Source organism: Lepisma saccharinum, chromosome 6 (genome assembly GCF_977018435.1).
Source record: "Lepisma saccharinum chromosome 6, izLepSacc3.1, whole genome shotgun sequence".
NCBI classification, from domain to species: domain Eukaryota; kingdom Metazoa; phylum Arthropoda; class Insecta; order Zygentoma; family Lepismatidae; genus Lepisma; species Lepisma saccharinum.
The window spans coordinates 54,925,349-54,943,204 of NC_139234.1; the positions used below are offsets into that span (position 1 = coordinate 54,925,349).

The window sequence follows — 17,856 nt, forward strand, 5'->3', positions numbered from 1 at the left end:
GATTTGGATTTTGCTTTTAATATTAAAAACTATCTATATAGTTTAAACAACATATTAGATATAATATACAAATAAAACAGATCTAATTCTAGAGTGATTTATTTATAGTCTCAAATACAATTTATAGCTTTCTAAATTTTGTATACATATAAACGAATTCAAATTTGAACTTTTGCTTTGTATTGATTATTCCTGTTTCCTATTTAAATAGTGGTATTCGTATAATTTCTTTATTCTTCTCAAGCTTTTATAGCTTGTTACTTGTTTATGTTTTGTTTCTTCTGTTCTTTAGTTTTCTCCTCTGTTCAAAATTTGTAATATGTATATGTATGTAATTTTTTGTATTTGTGTAACTTTTGTATTTGTATAACTTTTTGTATTCATATTTATCTAATGTTTTGTGTAATAATTACTGTGTGTTTGTATCTTGTATTATATATTTATGTAAATTATATTGTATATAGTAAATTGTAATGCCTATTGTAATTGGAGCATTCGCTCTGTTATAGGCGATTGGTTAATAAATAAATAAATAAATACACTAGAAAATTCAATACATTCATTTCAATCTAACTTGTATATATATTCTACCTGCTAAATTCCTCTCAGCTTTCAAAGAGTAACTAACTTTTGCCGTAGGCGAAATTAAGCACAAACTCTATTCTCCATTTACGGTAATAACGAAGTTAATATAAACAAAATCAAGTGACTTCTGAGGAATAGATCATTTGCTATGTATTAGCTGCCACTGTTAATAACAATAGGATTTCTCTCAAACCACGTATATTTGTTTACATTTGGATTCGATCTTTACAGAGAACAAATAAAAGTTTATTCCAAAATCAAATACTGTGAATAGAACCATTGATTACAAGGCAATCATGATACCCACTGAGCTATATATAAAGTAATCTTGCAATCTGTGCCAAGACGCCTCTCTAGATGCTAGGCGGGGACTAAGAAGATGGTAATTCAGGTGTGTCCGCACCACGTGACAATTCCGCGTCGCTTCACGTACATGGATGGATGTGCAGATCGACACTTGTTGGCACAGTTTCCATCATTGACCTTGAAACGCGCTGGAAAATTTCTCAAGGCCAAGGGAAGTAAAAAGAGGAAAATCCGATCGGCAAGAGCACGAACGTCCGAATGCAAGATGCGGAAAGTTAAAACTTGCCTCCTGGAATTCTCAGAGTCCGTGCTGGAAGGGACACCGTGGGAGGTGTTAATTAATTTGTCTGTAATTAGCACCTACGTGTGCAATTTCCACCTACGCTATCTTCTGTTAACGGTTGACGAAACAAACGCTGAGTCTAGATCTTCGTGTACGGGGTCTTCTGCTGATGTTATGAATGTTGACCTTGAAATATCACCTCCCTTTTTTCTGTTTTGAGGGCTGTAATTAAAGTATTCGTAATTTGAGGTAACGGATGCCTGCAAAATGTTTATTACAATCGATGGCGTAGTAGCAACACTGTCGCCTTGTAAGCAAAGGATCCTGGGTGGGATTCCCGGTGTAGGCATGATGCAACAAGGCACGAGGCTAGATCTCCTGCTGGATTTTCCAGTTGGACTTGTACTAGTTGTGTGGTAACTGGCTCACCTGCTAGTTTTCGTCTCGCACGGTACTTGTTACCGTATACTTCTGCTCCCACAAGATATTTCAGGCAAGCTGAAAAGATGGACGAGCAATTTGAAGAACATTGTAGGAGAATACCTAATGCTGTTATTAAGAATTAAAAGAATAAAAATAAATGTATGGGCTAGATTAGCTCGAAAGAAAATATGGTAATCAATGTGCTTTCTAATGAACTCCGGTATGTATATATTCAATACATGAGATTCACAGGATTCGTTCATGTTCAGCCAGCCTGGAAACCATCATTTCCAGCCAGGTAGCCAGCCCAGCCTTAAATAGGGCATTCCTACTGGAAACCAGTTCCGTGTGATTCGGCCTTCATTTATGTGATTGTCTCCTCCTTGTTCTCTCTGTCTCTCTCTCTCTGGTTTTGTCTATGTCTTTCCCTCTCGCTCACTCTATACCTTCATTTCTCTCTGTTCTGTATCTTTCCACTTCTTTTTTCAAACTGTCCTTCTTCTCTCTCTCTGTGTCTTCCGTTCATCTCTCTTCCTGTCTTTCTCGTTCTCGCTTCTATACTTCTCTTTCTCTCGCACACTCTTTATCTTCTTTCTCTCTCTCTCTCTTTCTCTCTCTCTCTCTCTCTCTCTCTCTCTCTCTCTCTCTCTCTCTCTCTCTCTCTCTCTCTGTACCGGTGTGAAACCGCGTCACTTGTCTCCCGTTGTTTTTAATCTAAAAGTTTTCTTACTCAGAACTCTGTCTTTCCTTGGTCTCGCTTCTATCTTTATTTCTTCTCGAATTTCTCTCCGATTTCTTTTTTTCTATATATTTCTTACTTGGGCGTGTCTTTCACTTGTCAACCCTCTGTAGGACAAGGAGAAACATGGTTGTCGTTATGAAACGAGTAGTGTTGATTGATTTGGTTTATTTTACTTCTCTTTTCTGCCACTTTTAGCTAGTCGCGAAGATTAAGATGAGTAATGATATGATGGAATTGATGAAGGGACACTCACAAAGAACATCCATTAAGGATTCGAACCTGGAACCCCTGGTGTCATAGTGCGATTACAAACCACTCCGCCAAGGAGGTTGGCACGAGTTGGAGTGGAGAAACGCTTTGGGACATAACATATACAATACACACATATCTCAGGAACATATACGCAATTTGTCTATAACCGTTTCACCTAATTGCTTAATGAAGAAAGCATGTAGAGTCGGCTTCTTCAAAAGGCAGTGCTTAACTTACAGGCTCATCTCGCAAATCAATCTAGGACGAGGCTGGATTTCGCTCTTGCATAACGATAGTTTATTTATGTTTTACGTTTTGTCGGACCTCATACATTTCAGAATGATAGAAGAAAATCAAAAGAGTAGTGGGCTCACCTAATTTTCTATTCGTCTCACTGGTGTGCGCCGAGGAGAGGACTGATGGGGCTACAGCCCCCTCCGAAAATTTGAGAACATCAATTTTTTTTTCAAATAAAAGCAAAAGAACTCAGTGAAAAATCAAAGTTGTAAATGCAAATCCCCATAATGCACAGTCATTAGTTTGCATGAAGGCAATTTTGTGTTAACTTCTCGATAACAGATGGTAGCATCGTTGTCATGTACTTAGGGTAACATTTTAAATTAGTTGTTTTGTAACAAAATCTCACCTACTAGCTAGAAAAGCAAAAATATGCTCCGATATAAAAAAAAACTACCACTTTAATACCACCTGTATAGGGCAGCGTGAACATGACGGAGATATGATATTTTTCGTTATTTGCTTTAGCACTTTTAATCTTAACAATGTTACAAACATTCGAAAGTGAAGTAAAAAATAGCTGTAGTACACATTGAACTTGGATCTGTATGTTAGTATGGAGCTAAACTGAAGAAACGCGAAGGAACAATCGCGAAAAGAATAAACGTAAAGGTATTAGCGCGAAAGGTTTAAGCGCGAAACCAAACTAGACCTTTATTAAAAAAAAAATCTAAGATTTTCTCTTTCTCAATGTAGTAATCATAGTCGAATTACATATTTTAATTCACACGATTTCATCCTTCATATACGATAATCCCCCAGCTTAATGTTTGTGCACTTACGTCTGCCGGCTTTCCTCACATTCTAAACCGGAAGTGACGTACTAATGCATATATTGTGTAGGTATCACAATGAACGAGCATTCTTGCAGAACACGGACGCTTTAAACAACATCGGGATGATGAATGAGCGCTCTATTCAAGGAGCTTCCAAGATGCAGGTTTTGCTTCCCTTTGCTAAAAATTTTCAATAATAGTATTAATTGTCAATTATAAAAATAGGCTAGATGTTATATGTATTCTACCCATTAAGATTAAAAATAACCATTTTCACCCTCATTTACAGGCAGTTAACTTGCCTCTTATTTGGTTACATTTCTGTCAATCCATATGAAGTCATATAACATGATTGCTTCACCATTTTTAAAAAAGTTTATTTTTTGTGTGGTGTGAGCCTCATATCTTGACAGTTCAGAACCACTGTTATTTTATTTTTACTATCACCGATTTGAAGATGGCGGGCATTTTTTTTTTCATGACGCGCGTCATTTTTTCCATTCGTAAGCATCAGCGGCAACTTTTTTTCTCAGCTCTGGTAAGTCCAACGACAATGAGACAAATTCTGTAATGTTATGCACTTTATAGGCTACAATTATATTTCTGTGTAATTTTCTAAATAATATTCCTTCATAATAAATTTTAAGGTCAAAATTGTGTATTTTAATCTTTCAAAATGACATTTTCGGACATTTGTTTTTGGGGGAAGGCAGTTTGTTTGACACTTGAATTTTTTTGTGCAAGTACCTGTGTACCAATTGAGTATGTCAAAATTATTTGAAGCTTGAGACTTTAATACTTGTTTTTTCTACAGGGTCATAAACATGTACTTTTTGTTAAAAAATTCCAAGTTCAGGGTTAAATATCTCTGGTGGGCAGTTGTTTAAAAATCTGAAATTTGTACACAATACAGTAATCCAAGATAAGCAACTTCAGTAAAAATTTTGAGTTTGAGATTCAATTGGTTTAAGAGATACAAAACTCGTGAAAAATTCAATATTTTGCATTAAATATGGCATGCCTAATTTCATTTCTTATTAACATTTTGTGTTACAATTCTGCAAATTGTATTTTGGAATGTCAATCAACAACATTACAGTCCTAAAATGGATCTACAATAAAGTATATATACTAGGGCGTGCTGAAAAGTAAAGCTTCCTATGTTTTTATTTTCTTTGTTACCTTGTAAACGCATTTTGGAGTTGGAGCAACCATACATTGCACTTATAAGACTTTCCCGCTTCTCCATTGAAGGTTTCAAACTTCTATCGCCAGGGGGTGCTGAACTATTGCGAGGAAAATGGCAGCATGTAACCATGCAATGTTGGTGAAGCGCCTGAAGTAGCGTGCAGTGATCGAGTTTCTAACTGCAGAAAATGTGCTACAAATTGACATTCATCTGAGACTGAAGGCATTTTATGGGGATGAATGCGTAGACATCAGTACTGTGCGATCTTGAGTTTATCATGATCTTAAAGAAAACCCCAGCTGAAGAAATCTCAGCTATGTGAGAGAATGGAGTGAAAGGCCACAAACTGCAACTGATGGAGGTCATCGGAATCAGCTTGGGTTTTCACTAATACATGATAGTAGTGTTTTTCTATTAAATTATTATTGTTACATTTATATTTATCTTAGTCTATATTCCAGCAAGTACAAAATAAACAGATGAAACCGATTGCGATGTGCATGGAAAGTTTCGGTTGGTCAATGCCCCCTGGGCTCCTTTAACGACGTCCCTGAATGAGAGTAATATTGAAAGAAAGGAAGAAAGGCAGCGGCGTATCCTGAAAATTTGACCGGCTTTACTGCAACAATTCTTATTATTTGTATATATTTATTAAACACCAATATCTACCTGTAAATTAAGACATACTAATAGAAAGAAAACACCAATGTAGTAGGCATGCAAGTAAAACAAAAAAAGGAGTTCCACAACTTCAAATTTTCCGGCGATTTCGATATTTCTCATAAAATTTCCTTTTTCACAGAAAATTGGACCTCGATTTCCTTCATCAAGGAAACACTACATCTGCCTGGCGCGGCGCAGAAACAGAAAGGAACATGCATTTTCTCCCGGTAACGCGTCAGGGGGTCTCGGATTCGAATCCCGGCCTCGGTAGGGGTGTTCTTTGTGAGTCAATTTCATCGCATCATCACTCATCTTCATCTTCGCGATTGGCCAAAAGTGGCAGAAAAGAAGTAAAATAACCCAAATCAATCAATCAATCTGCCGGCAACACTGTTTCTAGCGGTGAAGTGACCGCACGCTGGCCCGTGCTTTTAAACAGCCACTCGCTTCTGCTCCCCTGGACTCTCATATACCACAGATAAATGTATTATATAATGTAATACGTTTGTTTGCGTTTAAACAACGATCAGTGGCGTACGTAAACCAGTTTTTAAATTGTTTAAATAGTTGACTTTTATTCTGGTTTAAAGCTTGTGTAATAAGCAAGTTTAAGCTAAATATGTAAAAAATAGATGAGAATAGTTGGTTTATCGGCGGTAAATGCGGAAACATGGAGAACACGCCACTGAAGAAAGGAAAAGCATAGATAGAGAAGGGGTGTATAATAGACAGGAAAACAGAGGAGGATGAAAAATTTGGAGACCATACAAGAAAGAAAGAGGGAGAAACCGTGAGAAACAAATAATGAGAAAAAGAAAGCGGGGAAAAGATAGAAAGGGAAAGAGAAAAAGAAGATGAGTCCACCTGATAATAATTTGTTTACAAGGACGTATTTAGAGGGGTCCAGGGGGTTCGGACCCCCACCTAGAAATACTTTTTAAGTACAAAAATAATGAAATGATAAAATAACTCATAATAATAATGAAAATATACTTGTTTAAACGTGGGTTCTTATTTACTCCTGCCAAACTTATTGGAAGGCAAATATTATATTGGTATCATACGACTTTGAAAGACAGTGCCAAAGAAGATTTATGCAAGATTTATTACTATTTATAATAACATGCATAAAATATTACCAGGAACTTTACTTTTCGTCATCTGTATCTAACATCCTTTTTTTTATGTTCAATAAATGTTCGATTCTTTATCTATTTGACATTAATTTCCTTGTTCCTTGCGAGAGCTTTTTTTTTTTAATTTTGCCGACGTAAACTAGACAATGAATACGTGCTGTTACATTACTATTCTTATGCCGTTCTTTTACCTAATCATGTAATAAAAATATAATATTAATTAATTTGAATATTGCAATTAATACTGTTTTAATTAATTTAATATAAGTATTTTAGTTTAAAAATTATTATTATTATTTTGAGACACTTGGTTCGGACCCCCCCCCCCTAGATACGTGCCTGTTTGTGAACACCCTTAAAGGATCCTACATATAAATTAGTGTTTCACCCTCATTTACAGGCAGTTAACTTGCCTCTTATTTGGTTATATTTCTGTTACATAGTACTTGCAACACTGATCAGCGTCATGTACAGACTTCAACCATCTCGCTTCTTAAACAAATTTATAGTCTTCGCGAAGGTAAGCGTGCAGGCTAAATGCCAACCACTTTATCAAACGCTGCGATGCAGAATTCGCACAGATCTTAAATTCAATAAACTGCCCGAATAAAAATTGCACGTCTTACAACCCTACAACTCACGATCTCTCTCTCTTGATTACTGTTATTGCCTGTTTCCTCACATGAACTGCTTTGGTATCCTACATCGTGTTGAGAGTGATATGTATGCGTGGCCTTCGTGTAGTGGCACTGTGACGATAAGAACGAACAAACCCCGTAATTCCAGGCAAGAAAATAACGCGTAGCACTGCTTGAATTGTTCGTAGCTAAAACCTGTTTGGCATAATTGAACAAGTGCTATGATTAATTCTAAATTACATATTCTGGTTGCACGCATGTAGTGTCCAAATTGGATTGTATTAATCATCTAACATACTGAATCAATATAAGAGAACTTCGATGATTAGGCAAAATATAATGTTTACAATATCTTACGCAGGTGAGGTATTTGGATCATAAGAATGAAGATAATTGGATAGTGCTTACCATGTTATCAAAAGATGGGGGAAGGCTATGCTTTAATAATATATATTTTTGAAGTTGTCAATTCGGGATAAGATTTATTGATAAAGTTTGGTAAAATTGCAAATGTACGTAGAAGTTTTATGGTCTTGGAAAGAAATACTTCGGAGTCATGTGTTGTAACTTACTTAATATTGTCAAAGTAAATATACATCAAACTATTAAAAAAATTGTATGTGTTGAATTCATGAATTCATATCTTAGTCTTCGGTGTATCTGAGACCTATCTTTACAGTTGTATATAATGGTACTTCACTAGAGTGAGCGCAAGCTTGCGTGTTAACTTCAATATACTTATGAACCGATTGCATGGATGATATAATTTGCACTTTATAGCATTGTAGATTTCTCTTATATGACTTCAATATGATAATTCTAATGCCATTTACCAGCTTGCAATATGGATGTGATCAAGGATTCTTTTGTTCTTATTTATCTCTTCCGTGACCAATTTTTGTATTAAACATTATGTATTCTTTATCTGCTCGAATCAAGTAGTAGACAAAAGTAATAAGTGAAAACCATGAATAGTATTAATTAATAATTTAATTTGCATTAACTATTACGAACTATTACTTTCACTTAGTTTAGGTCTTCCTTGATGTCTGAACAACGTCCATGTGTATATGTGTGAAAGCCAAATGTAAATGCATCTTTATACAGCACATTTGTTCAGTATTTTATTTATATAACTTTTTTTAAACATATTTTCAATGTTGTCATTCTTCTACTTGAGAATTACTCTCTGCAATAAGTCAATTCACTAAAACAAGTTTTGAGCATCAAACGTTGGGAAATGTTTTCACGTGTTACATTTATTGGATGGCATTAATATATTTTGTACTGATTTTACTGCAGTCGTTTGTAGAACCAAATGTTGAAAACATGTAAGAGATTTTATTGCTGTTCGTGCATAAACAACATAAGTTGCCTTCCTTTCTTACTGCACAGAGTCCCTCAATTTTAATGTTTCTTTATTTTGTGCGAAAACAATATCATCCTGTGTATATTATGTAGTGATATCTTGGCAGTTCATTCTGCACCCGTGCTTGGGTTTTTGGGGTGTCGCAGACGGTTCTCCGCGACCGAAGCACTCATGTAAATACACATACACCATGCCAAGTAATAAATTTCAAGCCACACGCCGTGTTCTATTTTGCAAGCAACCAAGATCGGAAGTAGCGTGGCAACAGGAATTGCATGTCGGGTTTACGTCACGTGGTTCCTCAACTATTTCTCCCAACAAGCAACAGCTTTTGCGGACACACCCAAGTGAATCCTGAAGGTCATATGATTTTATGCACGGGACGGATATTTTTAGTATAAAAGGAGGCAAATCTAGGTCCAAAATTATCTGTCTGCTGCTGTCTGACGTTCCGATACAACCATGTTCAAGCTGGTAAGTGTTGATCCTTCACAAAGTTAGATACTTTCAAGTTTTCAGTCTTGAGGTTTGGTTTTCCTTTGGACTTCGTTTCGAAATCTTTCGTTTTCGAAAAGTTCTAATTTGCAAAATGGACCCATTATTCCTGTGTATATTGCTTGCTTCGTAGTAATAATGTTTGTAGTAGTTTTAGTGTAAAGTCCAAACAGAGCTGGTAATCAAGACAAAATTTCTTGACTTCTGACAACTCTGGGATAATTTTATAAGATATTTTATGTTTTAGGTGTCGATATTTCGGCGTGGTTCTTGAAAATTTGTCCTGAGACTCATTGGGATCGTTTCGGACAGTTCTAAATCCACGGCCTTTACTTTAAGAAATACAATCATGGGTGGGTTTCGAACTTTCTAGCTTTAAACCACCAGTACGTATGTCAGGATGCCATTGCCACTTTACAGTTACACAAACAAACGCGTTTTAAATCCCCAGTTTTATTGTTTCCACATAAGAATATGCTTGTATTTTCCCTCTATCTGTCACAGCATCAAATGGCTCCATCTGGAGGGTAAGCAAGACTAGAAACTAAAAAACAGTGAAGATGTATTTAATTTTGTTTAGATATTGTTGCCAACGGCTACTTCAACAGTTTTACATCTTTAAAAGCATAATTTCATCAATGTTGGTCCCTTTAAAAATGTGAAGATAAATATTTGGAATAAACTAGAAGAATTTCTTAACATTTGAAACAACACAGGTCGAAAATCATCTATTTAAACTCACTTTATGCACAATTAGGCTATTGAGGACCTGAACTACGGCATACAGTGTACCGTGGAGTTGAACTGTGATCCACAGATTACAGAACGACACGATACCCACCGCTGTATCGGGCAAGACTAACAGTATATCAAGCAATATTAATTATTATCCTTAATTTCATGTACGAGGTACGCGTAGTGATCATTTTTGTGCATTAATATTTACACTGCTCTAAAATAGTTCCATGTTGAATCGAACATTAGAATCAGTGGCGTATCTATTGATTTCGTAAGGGGAGGGGTCTACTTCTCTTTTTGGAGTCAGTGCGAAATTTTACCAAATTTTCATGTAGGTCTATCTTGTATCTATACTTTTTGTACGGAACATTTGACGAGGGATTAAAAAAGAAGACGCAACCAAGGATTTATGTACATTTTGGTTTAATTTAAATTTTAATATCTTGTACAGTAAATTTTCATCACTCGAAACAGCGAAATTTAATTTCGAAACACTTGAGTATAGTTATTATACATAAAAAAATGATTATCTTATCTTTGTTCCAAACATTGTAAATGTTCCAATCTAGACGTTGAATTAATAATGATTTCCTCACATAATTGCATTCTTTATTTTCATAGATCTTTTTGGTTCTCGCCATCTTGGCTGCTGCCTCTGCTCAGTACTACTACCCATACTCCGGGTACTACGGCAGTTCATACCACGGAGCTGCTGCCTATGCCACCCCATACGCCCACAGTGGCCATTATTACGCATATGGACGCTAAAATCTAAAGCAGGTTTGTGCAGAATGTTATCTAAGGATTGAAATATCGTAATACAGTGGTTCCCATAGTGTGTGCTTACAGAAGCGCCGCGAAATGTTCTAATATTTTCACTGAAATGACACTTACTTGTTAGTCTAAAGGTGACAAATTCAATCAATTATATGATTTTTGAAATTTTTTGCTTTTTATTATCATTTTACTCATAAAATGTTTCTGAATTTGAAATAGGTGTTAATTTTTTTAACTTAAGGCAAGAAAACGAACCACACTAACTGAGTTTTGCAAGTGTTAGATAGGGCTACATTTTGACTTGGGCCCCGTGAAACGAAAAAGTTTGGGTACCTTTGTCGTCATGAATACACACAGTCCTCGATGTGGAGTGGTTAGCTTAGCGTACGAATACAGAAGTCAGGTTCGAATCCTGGGTAAGGCCTTGCCTATTTCATCAATTCATCCCGTCGTTGCGATTGACGTAAGGACTTGCAAAATTACTAACTAAAATTAGTAACTAATATAACTTTTTCATATGTTTTTGCGTTCGTTGTGATTTGATTAAACTTTAAAACATATTGAATACACAGTAATACTTTGAAAAGTACAAGAAATTATGGAACTTCCTTGAGTTCTCTATAATAAACATAACTTCCAAATGTCAGTATCATACAGTCTCACATATAGTAGTCACTCTTCTTTTACAACAACATATTAATACCGACGTCTTTAATTTAACATTTGGTTCGCTTTACGTCGAATTTCTGTTTTCCATTTGCAATTCAAGTTTTCATTTTCCTTCATGTAAGTCAAAATTCTCAAAGTAAATTTATATATGTTTGTATTTATTTGCATTTAATTCGCAAAAATCAAAATATTCCCACCCTTTTCGTCCGGTCGTCTTATGAAAAAATGTAGTCTTGTAGTACGTACTTAAATGCCGCATCAAATGCGTCATAATAATTTTAAAACTACAAGCAAGTTATTCATTTAATATTTCTTTTGCAGATAAGGCACACTTGGTAATCGACCTGTGACCGCAAATGGACTCTCGATGATCATCTACTCTCTTTATATAGCACGATTCATCTAGTCTCGTGATTTGAAGATGCATAGGACACGTAACATCGTCCTCTCAATCCATATTGGATGCAGAATCTCATCTGTAATCTTCGCTGTATGTTTCAGTCTTCGGATCTTAAATAAATATATTTTCTTCTATTTTGGATCTATGTTATTTGAACCTTTGTTTCAACAAATCTAAGCGACAATCCAATTGTTTTTTAAGCATTTTTTTGTTTATGAAAAATATCACTTCGATGGTTAAGATTAATTTATACCTAATTATCCAATTCAGGAATGAAGTGATTACGTAATTGTACGAATCTAGTTTTCCAGTGGAAGTCACGCAATGTGACGTCAAATATGCCAAGTTAATCACAATCGTATCACATGTGCCCCTGTGGCCTAATGGATAAGGCATCGGTCTCCTAAACCGGGGATTGTGGGTTCGAGTCCCACCAGGGGTAGCAATTTCTTTTTTTCCCTTTAATGCGGGGTGCTTAAACAATTCGAAATAGATAATTGTTTTATTCTTAAAACTTATTTCTATGTATGGGTTGTGACAAAAGCTTCATAAGTTAGTACAAAAAAAAATCGTAGGTTAATCACAGGCTCTATCACGAATCACTTCAACAAATTCAAGAATTAATTTTTTCAGACTTTTAGAAATATATCGTTCATAAATGGTTACGGCGTAGAAGAAGATTGGTTAAGAGTTTGAGCTTTTTGGTTGGAGCCAGCGTTGAATCCAGCTACTTTCCTCCCGGGGCGTCATAAAACTTTACGAGGGGGCAATGTCATAAGCAACAAATTATAACACCAATAAAACAATTCTAATATTTTAAAATTGCCCCTTACTTCTGATATCCTAATTAAATAAAATGAAGTGGTTTAATTAACTATCATTTTAATAATGAAACTTTATGTGGTTCTCGTTCCCCTAAGCAGTTGACACCTTCACACAAGTTTGAAGCGTATCCTCCTGATCCATCATATTTCTTAATTTAACAGTTATAGAAACGGGTGATAATTTAAATTCGTTCATTATTTTGACTTGTAATTATAAAGAGGACTGAATCAGTCCTTATTACTACGAAAAAAACAAAAGAAAAATACGTTCTATGTTAGTGAACGAAAGAAAGCCAAAGTGATTCTGGCTGCCAACTTGCTTAGCTATTGTCCGAATGCTCTGCCAGGTTACTGAAATTTTCGGGAAAGGTGTTACAATTTCTCCGGCCTACCACATGGATGATTCATCGCTGGTTGGAGCGAGGTGCCGCGTTCGATCTCCGGTGAGAGTTACAAAATGTTGGTCTTGATTCAGTATCGTGAGAACTAGTTAAGAATTGTGGAAAACTGGAAGACAGCGGCGATGAGGCTAGATGCTCTGAGATTTTTCCCCTCTGGTTACTTGTGTCCCCCCCCCCTGCTTGATAAATTTTATCTATGGGGGAATGTTATATGGCATAAAGTCATTATCTTATGCTGTCCCTAGACAGTCAGTAGAATCCCCCCCCCCCCACCAGCACTGGAAATTTCTTAAATACCACACTATATACCTTGGAGAACTGGCATCCCGTGTCATTTGGCCTCAAAGATAGTTATATTATTTGTGTAAAGCAGGGCGCCACCAGAAATATTTGCGCATCCATAAAAATTGAATAGTGGAAGTCATAACAACAATAATAATACTTATCATGGTTGTGATTATTATTATTATACAATAATAACTATTATAAGCCAATTTATTACTATTATCATTATTTTACCCTTGGATATATACTTTTGTTCTAGATTCACCAGGTGAGTGAATATCCAGTACAAATGTTTTCATTAATTTTTTATGTTTCATGTAGTTGGTGTACTGAAATGCACAGTAATCCTATCTTGGTATTAACTTTTACGTGCACATATGTCGTTCACGAAAAAGATTTAAAAGTTAGGAAAAATTTTAGTCATAAAGTTATGTTGTTCGACTTCTACGATAGAACTCAAATTCTTGCGTTTGAGAAATAGTGTCGAAATTGGACAAAATATGCCACTAAGGTAATTTTTTTTGTCTCCACGCCTCGGATGCACAAAATATAGTCCAAGGATCCTATCCCACATTGAGAATTCGCTCTTTATATTCTGCTCAAGGGCGCCCGCAGGATTTTTTCTCAGGGGGGCAAAGTAAGATTTCATATCTTGACCCCTCCGCCATAGAACTTGCATTTTACCTAATATTATTATTTTTATTAGTAGTGTTTAATAATAATATTTATTATTAATAATATTTATTTATTGTTATTATTTTTTTAAATTATTATTATTATTTTACAATGCGGGACGGCATGGATTCGAGTCCGCCTGGGTTCAGTCTCTGGGTTCTCGGCCTGTGTATAGGACCTGTGGCAACGTCACCCCATTACTGGTTGAAGATCTCCACACCGCTAGGCAGTCGGGAGATCGGCCTAGGGCCTTCAAGGGCTGTCGAGCCAAATGTTAATATTTTTATAAAAGGTAAAAAAAGGTAAATTGCTCCCCTGTGCTTAGCACCACGCCATGAAGGCGTATAAGGGGTGTGGGGGTAACGCCCCACATTTTCTTGATCCGGTCAAGTGAAATTGAGTGAAAATATCTTGACACTGTTGACAAATTGCGACTTGAGTCTACTACTGGATTCCCCTTGCTTCCATTCCTTAAACATATGGATATGGTGATGAACAGTAGATATATCGTTTTGTACCATTTAACGATGCGTATATATCAAACAGATCTGCTCACCATCATGGCACTTTTTGTGATCCTGAACAGTCGAGAAAATCCAATGGATAGTATTGGAAAATGGTTATTCTTGTTTTGTTTTGTTTTGTTGTAAAAAAAAAATATTGAAATGAATGGGTTTTATTCCAGAAGTGCCAAAACAATCACTTAAGAAGGGAGAAATCAAGATTTTCACTGCGTCCGTAAATTTTGAAAGTTTCCCGTCCTGAAACTGGTCCAGAAATGGCGAATTCTTCAATCCCGAACAAACAGAATTATAAAAATTTCCCTTCAAAACGTTTCGTCCTGCACACCCATAGTTACATGCGTACAGATGGTTCTAATGACTGTGGTGAAAACGTTCTTTCCTTATTTTGTTCGACATAGCAGTAATTGCTATAACTGACAGTGTGCAAGTCACAGAAAAAAATATTGTTTGTAATAAAATATCATCACTCGAAGTTCATAGTATTTTCTCAGATATCTCATGGGGGCACTTGCGCCTATTATTCTGCTATGTTCTATTCGGATATTTTCAGGATTGTTACATTAAAATTAGCTTATTGAAACAAGCTTCTGGACAATTTCCAATACGGATGTTCATTTCTGTAGACGGATGATCGTCCACAGGGAGAGAGCAATATCATGCATGCTTAGCAGCAAGGTGTTGTGTGCCCCTGTGGCCTAATGGATAAGGCATCGGTCTCCTAAACCGGGGATTGTGGGTTCGAATCCCACCAGGGGTAAAGTGAACTTTTTCCCTCGCAAATGCTCTTATCCATCTCCTGTAAATAAATAATATGGTTTCAAAGTACTAAAAATTGCACACGTATGCAGATTTAATAGGCACTAACGTTTTGAGGAAAATGTTCAACAATGGGCACTTAATGCTTCCATAACACGAGAGATTGGAAATTTCTTTATAATTATAGGGAGAGGATTGCATTAACAGGGAAAAAAGGAAGTTCTTTATTTATTGTGGAGAATTTAAGTGGACTGACGAGGTGCTGGAAGGAGTAGAAATATGAGCGATACCGGAAGTGACGAAGAAAAAGGAAATTGGCTGACACTGGCTCAAGAAAAGAACTTTCTACTACAAGATGCACTGGAAGGAATGCTTTAAGGTGTAAGAGACCGGGGATGAAAAATGTATCAGATATATGTAAATTCTATTGTGTCTAAAATTGTAAACATACACAATTACAGCAAAATCTTGTATCTAATTATCATTGCAGTATATTTCTTGGAATGGATTAGCGTTTTGAAATAATCTTGATGAGTTATGAATCGCGAAAGTAAACGCATTGGAAGAGAAAAAGTTAATTCTACCCCTGGTGGGACTCGAACCCACAATCCCCGGTTTAGGAGACCGATGCCTTATCCATTAGGCCACAGGGGCACGCAGCCTGGAACCGCTAGGAGAGCGTGACATTCTTCTCTCTTGCGAGTGACGTCATCCGCAAACTGGGAACAGAAATAAACAACCACATTCTTGTAAAATTTCCAGAAGCATGCTGCAGTAATTTTGATTTTAAAATTGGAGAAATGAAAGTGAGCCGGTTCACTCCAACAGAAAGACACACATTACTGCTTTAAAATCTATTGTTTTCATAACAGCAATATTACCTATGGGTTAATAGAGACTGGCTGGAACTTTGGACGTGTCTATCGTCACTGAAATTACTTCTTTAAAAATGTCCTGTGGTGAACTTGCATTCATGTATATTCGTTTATTATATTTTACTAGTGAGATGGAATTTGACTACGTGATAATCACGTAAATTTCCATTTGGAATACATCCTAATTCTACATACGAAAAGGACAGAAATCTCATTCACTGATAATTATATGATTCTTATGCGCATTAGAGCCCGAATTTGTACGTAATTACTAGGGAACGGAACTTTATGTGCTAAAAAACTCAGAAATATTTATTTTTTATGTGTCATAAATGTTGAAAATATGTGATAAAAGCAGGAAAATATGTGACAAAAATAAAAAACCATTTGGTAACAAAAAGAAAATATTACATGCATTTTTAACACCTGAAATCAGTTTCTAAATGCTTACCTCTTAGTGAGCTATTTTTTAGAAAAGTTGCAGTGCATCACCATAGTTTTTCCAAATTCTCCATTGTAAATCTGTGACGATTATATCTAAAAAGCATCTTATATTGTGAGAAAGATCGCTCCACGTCACAAGAAACAATTCTTGCATATTTGAAGCACGAAATGCCACTAACGCTCAAGTTTTCCAAAGCTTCCTCTACTTCACCTTCCAAAACACGTGCAATTTGGTACAAAGTTTGAAAACCTTGGTTTTTCACAAAAATATCTGTACATTTAGACAGTAGTGCTTGTGCGTTAGATCCAGTGGGGGTAATACTTTCCCCCAATAGGATCGTAGGCGAGGCGCCAGAAGTCTGCCAGCGAGCGTGTTCAAAGACAAAACAAACCTACCACTCTCGATATGAAAGAGGTGCGGAGAATGAACATTTTTCCTTCGACGATTTCGAGGTAGCTAAAGTCAATGAGCGATTTTATGTATTTAAAATGAAAATTCGCAAAATATGTATTTACATACTGAAAACTGGAAAATATGTGTTTTTATGTAAAATAAAATTTGCTGTGTTGACATATAAGGCTATGATCAGAATTTTGGCAAAAACGAGGGTCTCTATCTTATCGCAGGAAAAACATTTATTTACATAAAGTTCCGTTTCCTAGTAATTACATATTCTATTCCTTTCTAGATACATATTTTGAACAGGAAAATGTCAACGAATTATATAACTGACATTATTTTGCTTAAGTTTTATGCTATATACTTTTACATATTTACCAGGATATTACATATTTTACATATTTGTTATTTACTTTACATGAAACAACATATTTCGGTGATTTATTCTTATCTTGATCCTTTTTCCTATATTTTTGATCTCTGAAACATGATAAATAAAATTTGTAGCTCATGTGATGTGATGTCATATTTTCTAGTCCATGAGATGAGATGCATAGTGCTTCCGGTCGAAAGACATGCTGAAGGAAAAATAAAAAGGGAACTGTTATTGATCTAAAGATGCATGCCCCACTCTTCTGGTTACATATTTTCGTTTCGCTTTTAGGTTTAGGCAAAGCACAGAAACTTGCATCGGTGAACAAGAAGAAAGCTACACAATACGTTCCCTTGCACAAAAAGTATAAAAAGTAGCTACTATGTAATTTCATTCGATTGTTCTTCTGTAGACGCTTTTTTTTTACAATTTGTTTCGAAAGTTCAAAGAGCTCTCTTACATATTTATTATATATTCTGCAATAAAATAGCGATGTGAAAAGTAATTAATAGTTGACAAAATTGGTTTCTTAAACATGTACACGTTGCTGCGCTTTTTTGA

The 17,856-nt window shown here is 35.7% G+C and overlaps 1 long non-coding RNA gene and 3 other non-coding genes across 4 annotated transcripts; 3 read left to right on the forward strand and 1 right to left on the reverse strand.

The window, feature by feature from the left end:
- Positions 1 to 8,982: 8,982 nt before the first annotated feature.
- Positions 8,983 to 11,872, forward strand: LOC145988771 (uncharacterized). The gene is made up of 3 exons (XR_014441783.1): positions 8,983 to 9,133; positions 10,514 to 10,672; positions 11,660 to 11,872. It is a non-coding gene; the product is annotated as an uncharacterized LOC145988771 (long non-coding RNA).
- A 235-nt stretch (positions 11,873 to 12,107) lies between these two features.
- TRNAR-CCU (transfer RNA arginine (anticodon CCU)) lies at positions 12,108 to 12,180 on the forward strand. Its single transcript has one exon. It is a non-coding gene; the product is annotated as a tRNA-Arg (tRNA).
- Positions 12,181 to 15,131: 2,951 nt separating this feature from the next.
- TRNAR-CCU (transfer RNA arginine (anticodon CCU)) lies at positions 15,132 to 15,204 on the forward strand. The gene has a single exon. It is a non-coding gene; the product is annotated as a tRNA-Arg (tRNA).
- Positions 15,205 to 15,784: 580 nt separating this feature from the next.
- On the reverse strand, positions 15,785 to 15,857 carry TRNAR-CCU (transfer RNA arginine (anticodon CCU)). Its single transcript has one exon. It is a non-coding gene; the product is annotated as a tRNA-Arg (tRNA).
- Between the last annotated feature and the right edge of the window lie 1,999 nt (positions 15,858 to 17,856).